The 11,045-nt window shown below is 37.4% G+C and overlaps 1 long non-coding RNA gene across 1 annotated transcript in view; it reads right to left on the reverse strand.

Moving 5' to 3' along the window:
- LOC116160347 overlaps nt 1–7,622 on the reverse strand; it is a 180,265-nt gene extending 172,643 nt beyond the window's left edge. The window contains exon 1 of the long non-coding RNA XR_004143189.1: nt 7,501–7,622. This is a non-coding gene — a long non-coding RNA (uncharacterized LOC116160347). The remainder of the gene's footprint in view (nt 1–7,500) is intronic.
- Nucleotides 7,623–11,045: the final 3,423 nt, after the last annotated feature.

Raw genomic sequence — 11,045 nt, forward strand, 5'->3', positions numbered from 1 at the left:
TCTTTTTGTTTCTGTTATATTTTTGTAGTGCAGTTGAACTTCGCCTTTAAATGTATCTATTTATCTGTATCTAACCTATACCAATACTAAAAAATAAGTAACCATATTTCATTTCTTAAATAAATTTTAAAAAATGGGCATTTTTATTGGTTGTAGTAGATTTTTATTTTGCTGGTAGCGCAACATATAAAATCGCAACATTTTTAAAATTTCGTTATTTTGTTTTAATGCCGCCGAAAGGCAATATCGACTTTTTAGTCCACTTTTATTAATTTTGAAGCCACAGATATTCCCCATTTATATTAAGCTTCCGTTAAGGGTGATCCAGTTGAGTTACGTTCACAAAGACTCTTCCGATAAAGGACAGAAAAAGTGAACAGTTCACAAAATCGTCATCTTTGCAATAGGGCACAATATTTTACGATCGGGATAAGTTATTCATCACGCAGCAAACTTCCTCCCCTTATCCGCTATAATCTCAACTTTAGCAATTGGTATAATTTATTCTCATAGCCCTTTTCTTGTTTATTTGTGAAGCGGTAAGCGTTCACATGTAAGGAGTTTGCGAGCGGTAAAAACTCAGCGTAAAAGTTAGGATGTATTTAAAAATTATCTCCTGAATGGTATCTAAACTGGGAAAGTTTAAAAGTTAAACTTTTAATTAGATTTAACACCTATTTGTCGAGATATATCGTAAAAATAATGAACAAATAAGTGAAAAGCTCCTTTTGTTGCTCCAGAGTAATTGGATGGGCATGTAACTCGATTCGCCGGTATACCTTGGTTCAATTTTAACTGAAGTATAAATGTGATTAAATTGCAAAACAGCCCGTCCTAAATAAACCGCGTTTTTATTACGTAAATCTTGTCGGATAACTTCAATTTTTGTTGCGGTTACTCTCATAATTTGAAAGGATGACACCTGACTACATAATGTGGTGTAAACACAAGTACCTACAGGATGTTGAATCACTTGGGACGAAATTATTTGTTACGTGCAGTATTGGTGGGCATGGTTCAATAATTGGTAAAGGATATGTGGAGGCAACAAAATCCTATTGATAGCTTCTGAATGTGACTGGTTAAGTTATTTCAATTTAATTGCTTTTTTACTCTTGATATGTAGATAAAAATTCATATTTTATCAAAGATTAAGAAGATTACTTTAGGTAAAAGTACGCAATGTGTGTATGAGTTAAAATAAGGATTGTATTTTCGCGAATATGTAGCTTATCAAGAAGATGGGCGGGGAAAACAGGAGTATAGGTCGCGTACTGTGAGCGTGCCGGTTGCGTTTTAAAAGTAACAAGTAACGTATTTGAATTTGGCGAGTGGAATTTGTTATTTAAACAGGCTGGTCCTATATTTATTTGAGGACAAAATAACTAGTACTTACTAGTGATTCGAAAATAAAATACCTACAGCAGGCCGACGATTGCATTTTAAACTGGGAGTTTTCCATTCGTAAATGGACATATAAATAAGCAGCGCTTTGTTTTATAGATTTGCAGCGGGTTGTTATTATTTCGTCTGCGTTATTTTGCTAATGAAGTAAATCGAACTCGAACCTGAAAGCGTGAAACAGCTGACATCGTGAAACCCGATGCAATCCAACAAGATTATCATCGGTGATTGCTTCAACAGTCATAAGGTGAAAACTAGTCCACCTACGTGACACAGTTTGAGGCCGGCGCAGGCACAAATAAGTGGATAGTGGAAGAGAAGACAACTTTCTTGATTTACGTGGGGATGCGTTGGATGTTTGCGTACGATTCCAGAACACCAGCAAAAGGACCAAATTGTATCACTGTTGGAAGTTCGATATGAAGACAAACATTTGCAGCAGATGTATTGAGCCCGATTAAAGAACTCGAAACCGATATGCTCAGTGGTAGAGCGTTGGGGTATAAATCCGGAGGTCGGGTGTTCGAACCTGGTTCGAGGTGAATTTTTCATCTGTGGCGAGATGGGATTTTCCTTAGATCGGTTTCGAGCATTCTGCCGGCTACTCCGAATTAGGTTTTCCTGCAGTTTCCCTCATTCGTAAGGTAAATACCGGAGTAGTATAGAACAACTTGAGACCTTCTGCAGGGGCACCTCTAAAAAAGCATTATGCGGGCCACTCTGTAATTGGGCGTAAGCCTGTTGAGGGCCTAGAACAAGACGGACAATAAATAAATAAATAAATCCCAATTGAGGACTTTAACCTTCGCCCAAGTTTAACCTTCACTAACAGTCTTTTTCTTTTAAGTTTCTCATCGTTATTTCTTTTGGATTACCTTTTACGTTGACCTACTTGGATATTACACATTACCCACGCAGTACGTGGATGATTTAGCATTCTTATTTGGACCTTCCATTTTAGCAAGAGTGCCGAACAACGCGTGGGTATTTCTACAATACCCGCCATTTCGTTGAAACTAAACAGCTGATTCTACCAACATTGGCACCTCCTTCAAAATTTGTACTTGGGGAGCTATTTGTTCCTGAGTTGTAACCGCAGTATATTACAAAACCTTTGGAGGTTAACGACCTTGTAAATTGCTGCGATATATCCGATTTTACTTATGCTATTTGCTTCGCTACGTCCAAAAACCAATGTTGTTGACGATCCCTTTTGTTGCTACGATATTCATTTCTGTTAGTTTCATTGCATTGTAGCCTTCATATTAGTAGCGTGGCACTTTGTAAAGAACTTTTTGAAGATACCGAAACTTTGTCCGAAGTCATTTGAATTATTGATTCATATTGAGTATTAATTACAGTTTTAGTGTATGATTATCCTCCGTGTCAGACGTTAGCATTGCTATTTCGCAATATTTTATTTGCCGCGTGATTACCTAACCCTTTTTTGTTTGTTGTGCTTTTATCTGTTACAGATTTACAGAACACGCCCTTTTGAGCTGAAAGGTGGCGACCCGAAGTTCAAAAGCAAATTTTCCTTTCAAATTATTTAATTAGTCTGGTGGGGTTTTATGTTTAAGAGCGGAACGATTATTGTGTGTTTAGTTGTATCATCCAAGTGGTTTATTTTTTCCTTGTAATAGATTATTTCCTAGAATTGTTAAATGTAGGGCAATTTATAGTTTATTTGTGTCATCAATTTTTGCTTTGTTAAATCATTTAAGCGAGAGTTCTGTTTTAATTTATGGGCACTTTGATTACTTTTGTTACAAGGTTGGTGTAATTTATCGATGCCGGCTCGTGTGGCACAGTTCAGTTAAAGCTGGACTGTGGTGCCTGGTTCAAATCCGGGCTCGGACACGGTGTAAATGTATAGTGGGTTGGGTTAGTAGAGCAGCCCACTCAAAAATAAAAGCAAAATAGAAAAATAAAATAAGAATGCTTTTTATCGGGCGAAAAACTGCGTGTCTTTCGTAAAAATTTTTTATCTGAGATAGAATTCTGCGTAAAATTTTGATACGTGACTTAAGGAGCGTCAAGAAGCAGAGTTTTGGTTGGTTGTCGTGTTGCTACGTTCCCTTAATCGGATGAAAGTTTCTCGAATCTTGGATGTAGGAGAGGCACGTTAAATACTGAAGTCGGTGTAAGAACGAGGCCTTTTGCCAATTTCGAGGCCGGGGTGTTGTTCGTTGAAAGCTTAGAAGATTCGCGTTCTGCGTTATGTTTTGTGTTGTTCGTCAAGTAAAAGTTGCGTTATAGTCAGATCAGTCGAGTTCGTGCCAAAGTTTTCAAGAAAGACGTAAAAGTTGGGTGTAGCAGTTTTATTGAAATTCTCGTCTACTGTCTACTGTTTAATTCGTTGGAGTAAAATTACGTTCCTGTTACCTGAAGAGAAGATAAGTTAAAGAAAATAAGAGTAGTGCGTTGTTCTCTCGCAATTAGTGTTTTTCTGTCCAGATTGTTGGGATTTTAATAGATAACTGTAAGTAGTTGAGGATTTTATTATTTTGTTTAATTGTGATCGAACGCTTATGCGAGGTGTGTAAACGGACCGTGTTATAGTCCACATTGATTATTAGAATTTTATGGTTAATTTGATTTGTGTTCATGTAAAGCGTGTGTTTATTCGAACCCTTTTAACGATCGAGCTAAAGGTTTCATGCATAGTTTTGATTAATTTTGTTAACCCGTACCTAAAGTTAATTTCAGGTGTTTTCAAAATTTGTTCCAGTAATTCCTTCTGGAATTTGATCGCGGCCACTATTTGCCGTAAAATTTGGAATTTTAAGTCAGGATTAGAGTTTCTCATTGTGCCAGGATTCAGATATGTCCTGGGAAAGAGCTAGGTTTAAGGTGTTTTGCATATGTTTCATTTTGGCCAGGCCATTACACACAGCAATGTATTACCTATTTCACCTATTATTCCTGTTTTGTTAACAACCTACTATAACAAGTCCTTGTTCCAGTTTTTGTTTTATATACTTACTTATATTATGTATTATCGTTTTCATGGATAACTAGATCGAAATTAAAATAATTGAAAAATTTTAGTTATTTTTGAAGTAGTTTGTGTATGGTGTATTAAGAACTTTTGTAGAGAATGTAATAAACTGCCATATGGTATAATAACATATACAGGGTGATCCATAGAAATGTCACATGTTTGTTTTTATTTGAAAAATGAGAAAAATACACGATTTTGATTATTAAGCGTCTTAATAACTCTACAACTAAGAAAGTTAGCAATAGTGCTGTATAATCGTCCTTCACATCATCCTATGCCTATAACCTTATTAAAAAAATTTAAAATTTATCACTCTAAATGTTCGTGGAAATTATAATTTTCCAGTCATACTAACAATGAAGTGTAAACATTTAAGGGAGGATGTGACTCTATTAATAACCAATCTAATTATTCAATGATCCTTAGTCTCCTCATTTATGAATATATTCTATTCATGGCCAAATAAAGAGTTGACATGGATAGGTAATGGAATGCAACAAATTCGGTCGTTTCTTTCACTAAATCTGCTTTACTTCGCTATACATTTTAGGCAAGTTTACACACTCCGTTCAAGATTTTTATTTCAGCGGACCATAATCATATTCGTCTCGATACTGCTAAAGCGGTTAAATGAAGTATACGTCCTTATGCACTACATCAGTTATAGGGTGTTCATTATTCATAAAAGACGGATTATTAAACGTTTCGGGCATATGAATTGTGTTCGCAGGCCGTTCACAAGTGAGGTCATTGATCTCCTTTCCATTATATTATTAAATTTTTGTATTAGACTTGTAAATAGTCAGTAAGTTGATCTTCGTTCCATTTTTAGATTACATTTGTAAAATAATAGCATTCGTAACTGACAATATGGTGTTATTAATTAACAACTGCCTAGGTACTATCATGAATTATTAGTATCTTTTAAATAAGCTTTCAAACTCACTGTCGACTTATAATACAAAATATTTAAATTTACTTCAGATACAATTTTTGGATGCAGGATAGGTACTTAATAATTATAGTATATGACGTTATAACGAAACATATTTTTTCCCTATTTCTAATTTATTCTTAGTGTTTAAAGAAGGCAAAGCTTTAGAGCATTCAGATTTAAGTTAATGAAGCAAAAATAATTTTGGCCGTCAACATACCCTAAGCTTAATTCTTAAAAATGGAAAAGAAATTAATACTGTACAGCTTTCTCTAAGCTTCACGGTAGCACCGAATATACTTAAACCGAAGAATGATAGGACAATAAATTTACGTGATTTGTGCATATGAAATATTTCGTTTATCTTCAAAATTGATTTATAAAATATACGAAAGCTCAGTTGTGAAACAAGCAATACAACAAAGCAATTTCAATTGTCTAGAGGCTTTTATACATTAAATAAAATTGTATTCATCCATTAGAGTATTGCGAAGCGAAAACTCACAGAAACATAAGGATGGTAGGAATTGACAAATTACCATTGAGAGGAAACAAAAACAAATTATACGCGGAGTGTATGTAATTGTGCCCACATTCTACAAATTCAAAGGAAAAAACACAATTGACTATGAACTTTAGAAAACACACGGCGTTTACTTAACCGTGTTATTTAAATGCGCCAGAAGCTAACTTAATTCATGCACACGAAGTTAAATTTTCAAATTCATGAAAATTAAACAAACGCAAATCACCCCTAATGTGTTTTCATAGGAATTTCCTCTGTATTTTTTGAATATTCGGAAAATGATTCCCAAGATATGCATATGCCCGTCCATTAGTGCTGCATTGAGTTATTAACCGGCGATCGTTAATTGATAAAATAATACTAAAAATGCAAATTATTAATTTTAGTCACAATGCCCATAAAAACACATCACTGGCCACACAATTTTTAATCCCCAGTTTTTCGTTCGACGCACGGATTACCAGTACATAATGTAGGTAAATGTATACCGGGAATAATAAATCGAAAAGAAAGTACACGCTACTTGTCCAAATTTAATAAATGTTTATTTATGGAAAGGGAATCGAGCGATTTAACTTCCCTTACTTGTAATTTTAAATCATACCGTTACACTCATTGTAATACAATTTGAGAACTTTATAAATTAATTATCCATCTATTATTTGAAAAATCTTTTATACAAACATCGGGGAAGCGGCATCAAATAGTACACGAAACCGAATTACGAGTAAACTGATCGCACGGCATGTTCCAAAGGGAAGCAAATATTGAACTTCCGTATCCCGTCGTACTCAACGATTCGTAAGTGTATTGCAAGACATCGAATTCATTTCCTTGTTCTAGGCGATTTGACTTCGAAATTGAGGGGGCGCGGAATATGTTCGACTCGGAAGGATTACAAAAACGGTCGACTTAATATTATTTTGGTAATGAGTTCGTTTTCCCTTCTTTTTTTTTAATAATCATCTACAAAACAAGGACAAAGATAAGGAGGAAAGGAAACGCTCCGAGCTACAATTTTCCATTAATTTTAATTTTTTGGAAGTTCTTGCGAAGGAAAATCGGAAACATTAAATGATAGGAAGTTTTTATTTCTTAAAGTTCTTTAAAATGAATTTCTGAAAATTCGAATGCGTTGATTAACTGAAAATGGGTCCTAAATTTCAGGGGAGGCGCGACGTCAATGACTTTCCACCACCAAATTTACCGCGATGATATTTAAATATGCAGCAGGTGTTAATGTTTAATATTCCGATTTTACCAATTGTTATCAGGGTACTTATCGCGAATGGTAAACAATTTAAACGATCGCCCGCGTATTTATTATGCTACCATCTGCTCGCGCTATTAGTAGATCGCGTTAAATTCACAGTTATTACATTTTTGTTATCAATTCGGTATTGTATTGGTTTTTCACTCGAAAACAATATTAGGAATTTTGCGTATGCGAATTGGAAAAATAAGATGCGCCAGCCAAATACATTGAGACAATAGTATAAGTTGTTATTGCGTAAAGTTCGAACTGAGCTTTTTTCAAACTTCGCCAAAGCTTTTGGTTTCGGATTATATGGTCTCATTGGTGCAAATCGTTTCTCGAACAGTAAACTATATTACAACCACAAATTCACTCACCCAATTTGACCGACCTAACCTCAAAGTGACCTGGACGGCAACAGGGCAATCAGGATTGAAGTCGACGGCGACGGCGAACGTCGAGCGAGCGTGATATGTTTCTACTCGGGATGTGCTTCACGAAGAACTGAGATACAAAAGTGAGCCGGCGCCCGCCACACCCCAGTATTGTACAGGGCGCCGGCGTCATCCCACCTTTTCAACCCCGTTCTCAAATATCCATAACTAGCTTTTAGAAGGTAAATCATGCTACTGCCATATGTTCAAATTATTTCAATAAAAGAGATAACATACTTTTTAGTACACTGAAATATCTCCTCTTCCCGTTTTTATTTTAAATCCTCGCGGATCGTGCTAGATTAATAAACTTGTCTTCATCACCAAATAAAAACTTTTCGAAGGTGCTCTCGAAACTCAATTTTCTAATGATCACCTTTTATGCCTGTCTTTATCAGGAAGAGCCCTTTTTGAAGATTAAAACTGCAATTAGATCATTAGGGTGGTTTGCAGATGCCTCAACCATCTTCTCCTTCAATCTTTAGAAATTTTGTTGACATATTACTGTGTGAAATTAATTACAGATAACCCACTTCCGCTTTCTTCACCCCCAACTACCATATCGAACAGTATTACATAGTACTTAATACGTAGGCAAAATGTGACTGTATAGTGCAAAAATATGATTAAGAACTGAAAGTCTTCATGGTGAGAGGTTGTTAATCAAATCATAACGGCTGTCCGTACACGGCACAGATAGAGCTTTTTAAGGTCTTCCGTTCACCAAAACTGTTCATTCGAAACCCATAATGCAAATGTAAAAGATGTCAATTTGACGCATTCACTTGCTTTTATCGCGACTATACCACCTTTCTTCCCTTCATCCTCTTCCGTTTTAGATATCCTTGGCGGCCCGTTTCAGATGCTTGCTTCTTTCAGTCTTCTACTTTTATGCCTCATTCACATAGTTTTTATGCCTACGGATTGGTCACAATTCTTCACCCCTTTCCCTATTACACATTTTTTCTTATATATACCTTTCACGTTTATTTCAGACCTTCATACTTTCTTCCAGTCTCTTTAACACGTGGTACATACCTCCTTTCTTTATCTTGCTTTACCGCTTCTTTCCTCCCTCTAAACAGACTATTTCGTACTTGATCTTCTCGGACCTCTTCTTTTACACCTCCCTCCTGGACACATCCTTTACACTGCCTTCCATAATTTTTTCCTCCACAGCCACACAACGCCTTCCATTTCATATTTCCTTCACGCATTATTTGTCCCATCGTAGTGTCCTACACACACTTCTATCCTTAATGCCTCCTTTCTACCTATATTTTACGTCTTTTTCACAAGAGTTGCGAGCTGCTGTTTTCCTTACATCTCGTCTCTATTCTCGTCATATTTATTCACGTATCGGGGGGGGGGGGGCTATTAGTCCTTTGGCGCTGTAACCCCCTCTCCCCCTTGGACATTGCTTTCTAAAGAGGGTTGCTATCCAACGTACGCACATCAACCCCTCCCAAGCCAAATTCCTGCCTACGCCACTGTCCATATATTCACAGTTCCTTCAAGTGCCCAAAACACGTCTTAGGTCTCCACTCTTTCTTAACTTAAATTAAATTTTCTTCTTTCCTCCTTTCTTGCTTACATCTCACTTTTTTTCGCGCTCCTTCCTCCTTCTTCCACGCGTATTCCTCACAACAATGCTTTGCGCGATTCGTGCATCACCTACCATGACCATTCTTTATAACTTTTCCCTTCTTGCCTCCTTTTATCGTGATTCCTCAAACCTACTTTGCAACTTCTTGACGCCCTCTCGTCTTTTTCAGTCACCATTCACGTCCTCCAGCACTCTCACTTCTACTAGACGTTCCTTCACAACTCACACGCACACTTTCCATTTACACTTTCTTGCTTTCTTTCATGAGCACCTCGTTTACCTACGCTTCTCTCCTCTTTGATTTGCAAATTTGTTCCCTGACATATCTTCTCGTCACACACTGTTTCTCCGTTTCCTCCTTTATCTTCAAGTCTATCCCCCTTTACACTTTAGTTACGCATGTTACGTTTCTATCATTTGCCTTGACGACCTCTTCAGCTCTTCTACTTAACGCGCTGTTCCTTATTATCGCACCTCCTTTGCCCCTTCCACGCCTCCTATCCCTTCCTTCCGCCTGTTTTTGCCCTTTCACACTTTTTCCATTCACGGCTCCTTTCCCCATACCTATTTTCTTCAGTGCCCCTTTATGCTCCCCTTTTCACGCACCCATTATGTGTGGTTCACATATCCTCCACTCCATTCCACATACCCTTCAGGTCTTCCTCGTGACTCCTTCCCGTCTCCCACGTGCTTAACTTTGCCACGTCTCATTTTCTAATACATATTCTCTTCGCCTGAATTCCATATATTTTCTGCCACTTTTCTTTCACATTTACTTCGAGCCTCAAAATCTAGGCTCGTGCTTCGTATCTCCATCACGCTTTCTCCTTCAATTTCCCACTCTTTAGTTTCAAACCATCAAGTTCTTTAGCATTCCCCAATGTCTTACCTATTTCTCGCCATTTTCCGTCACGTTTTCGTCTTCCTGACGCCATCTTCTCTCGTTTTTCATGTCATTCACGCCCTCTTCACTCTTACGGTCCTTCAAGTGTTAATCACACCCTCTTCATTCGCAACTCATTTCTGCTTACCTTCCTTCAAGTTTTTTACGTCAACATTCATTCCATGCGTCCTTTACACCTTCTTCCTTCACACATACGGCTCTTTCACGCCTCCTTCCTTAAAGGATTCTTTCTTGACACCTTTATACGTGTCCTGCCTACATGCCTCTTTCCTTAAGGCCTCTTCGCCTTTGACATCAACAACTCTTTTCACACCTCTTATTTTTACGTTTATTCTTCTCACTTCTCCTTTATACTTCCATTACAAACTTTTCCCGACTTCTTATTTGTCTCCTGGGCGCTTTGCTACGTCTCCTCTTTTGTTCACATCTAACTTCTCCGTCTTTCCTTATTTCACGCCTCATTGCATTTTAAAGCTGCTCCCTTGGCACTTCTTTCTTCACATCTATATTCTTCAAATCTCCTTCATACTTCCATTACAGACCTACGTGATTCGTCTTTCTGGGCGATTTCATATCTTCATCTTCCTTCACGCAATTCCCTTACGTCACCTCTTTTCAATCATTTTTCTTCCGCACGTCCGTCCTTCACATCTCTCCACATCAGTCGTTTTTTACCCTCACGTTAGGCATTTGTTACGCACCCACTGCTTTACAGACTTTCTTCACGAATAGTTCGCACCTTATTTTTACGGACCATTCTTCTTCCTTTTCGCCTTTTGACATCCTCTTCTCGCCTTTTGCAGACACCGTCCACGCCAGCTTCACCTCTGCTCCACGTCTTATTCACACCGCCTCCATTTACTACGTTTCCTTACCTTCATTAAAGTTTCTGATGGTGGTGCATCTTTCGCGCTTTGATTACGCACCTTTTACGCCTCCATCATTCGTCTCACTTCATATATACTTCCTTCAAACTTC

Source organism: Photinus pyralis, unplaced genomic scaffold, assembly GCF_008802855.1.
Source record: "Photinus pyralis isolate 1611_PpyrPB1 unplaced genomic scaffold, Ppyr1.3 Ppyr1.4_LG1, whole genome shotgun sequence".
NCBI lineage: Eukaryota > Metazoa > Arthropoda > Insecta > Coleoptera > Lampyridae > Photinus > Photinus pyralis.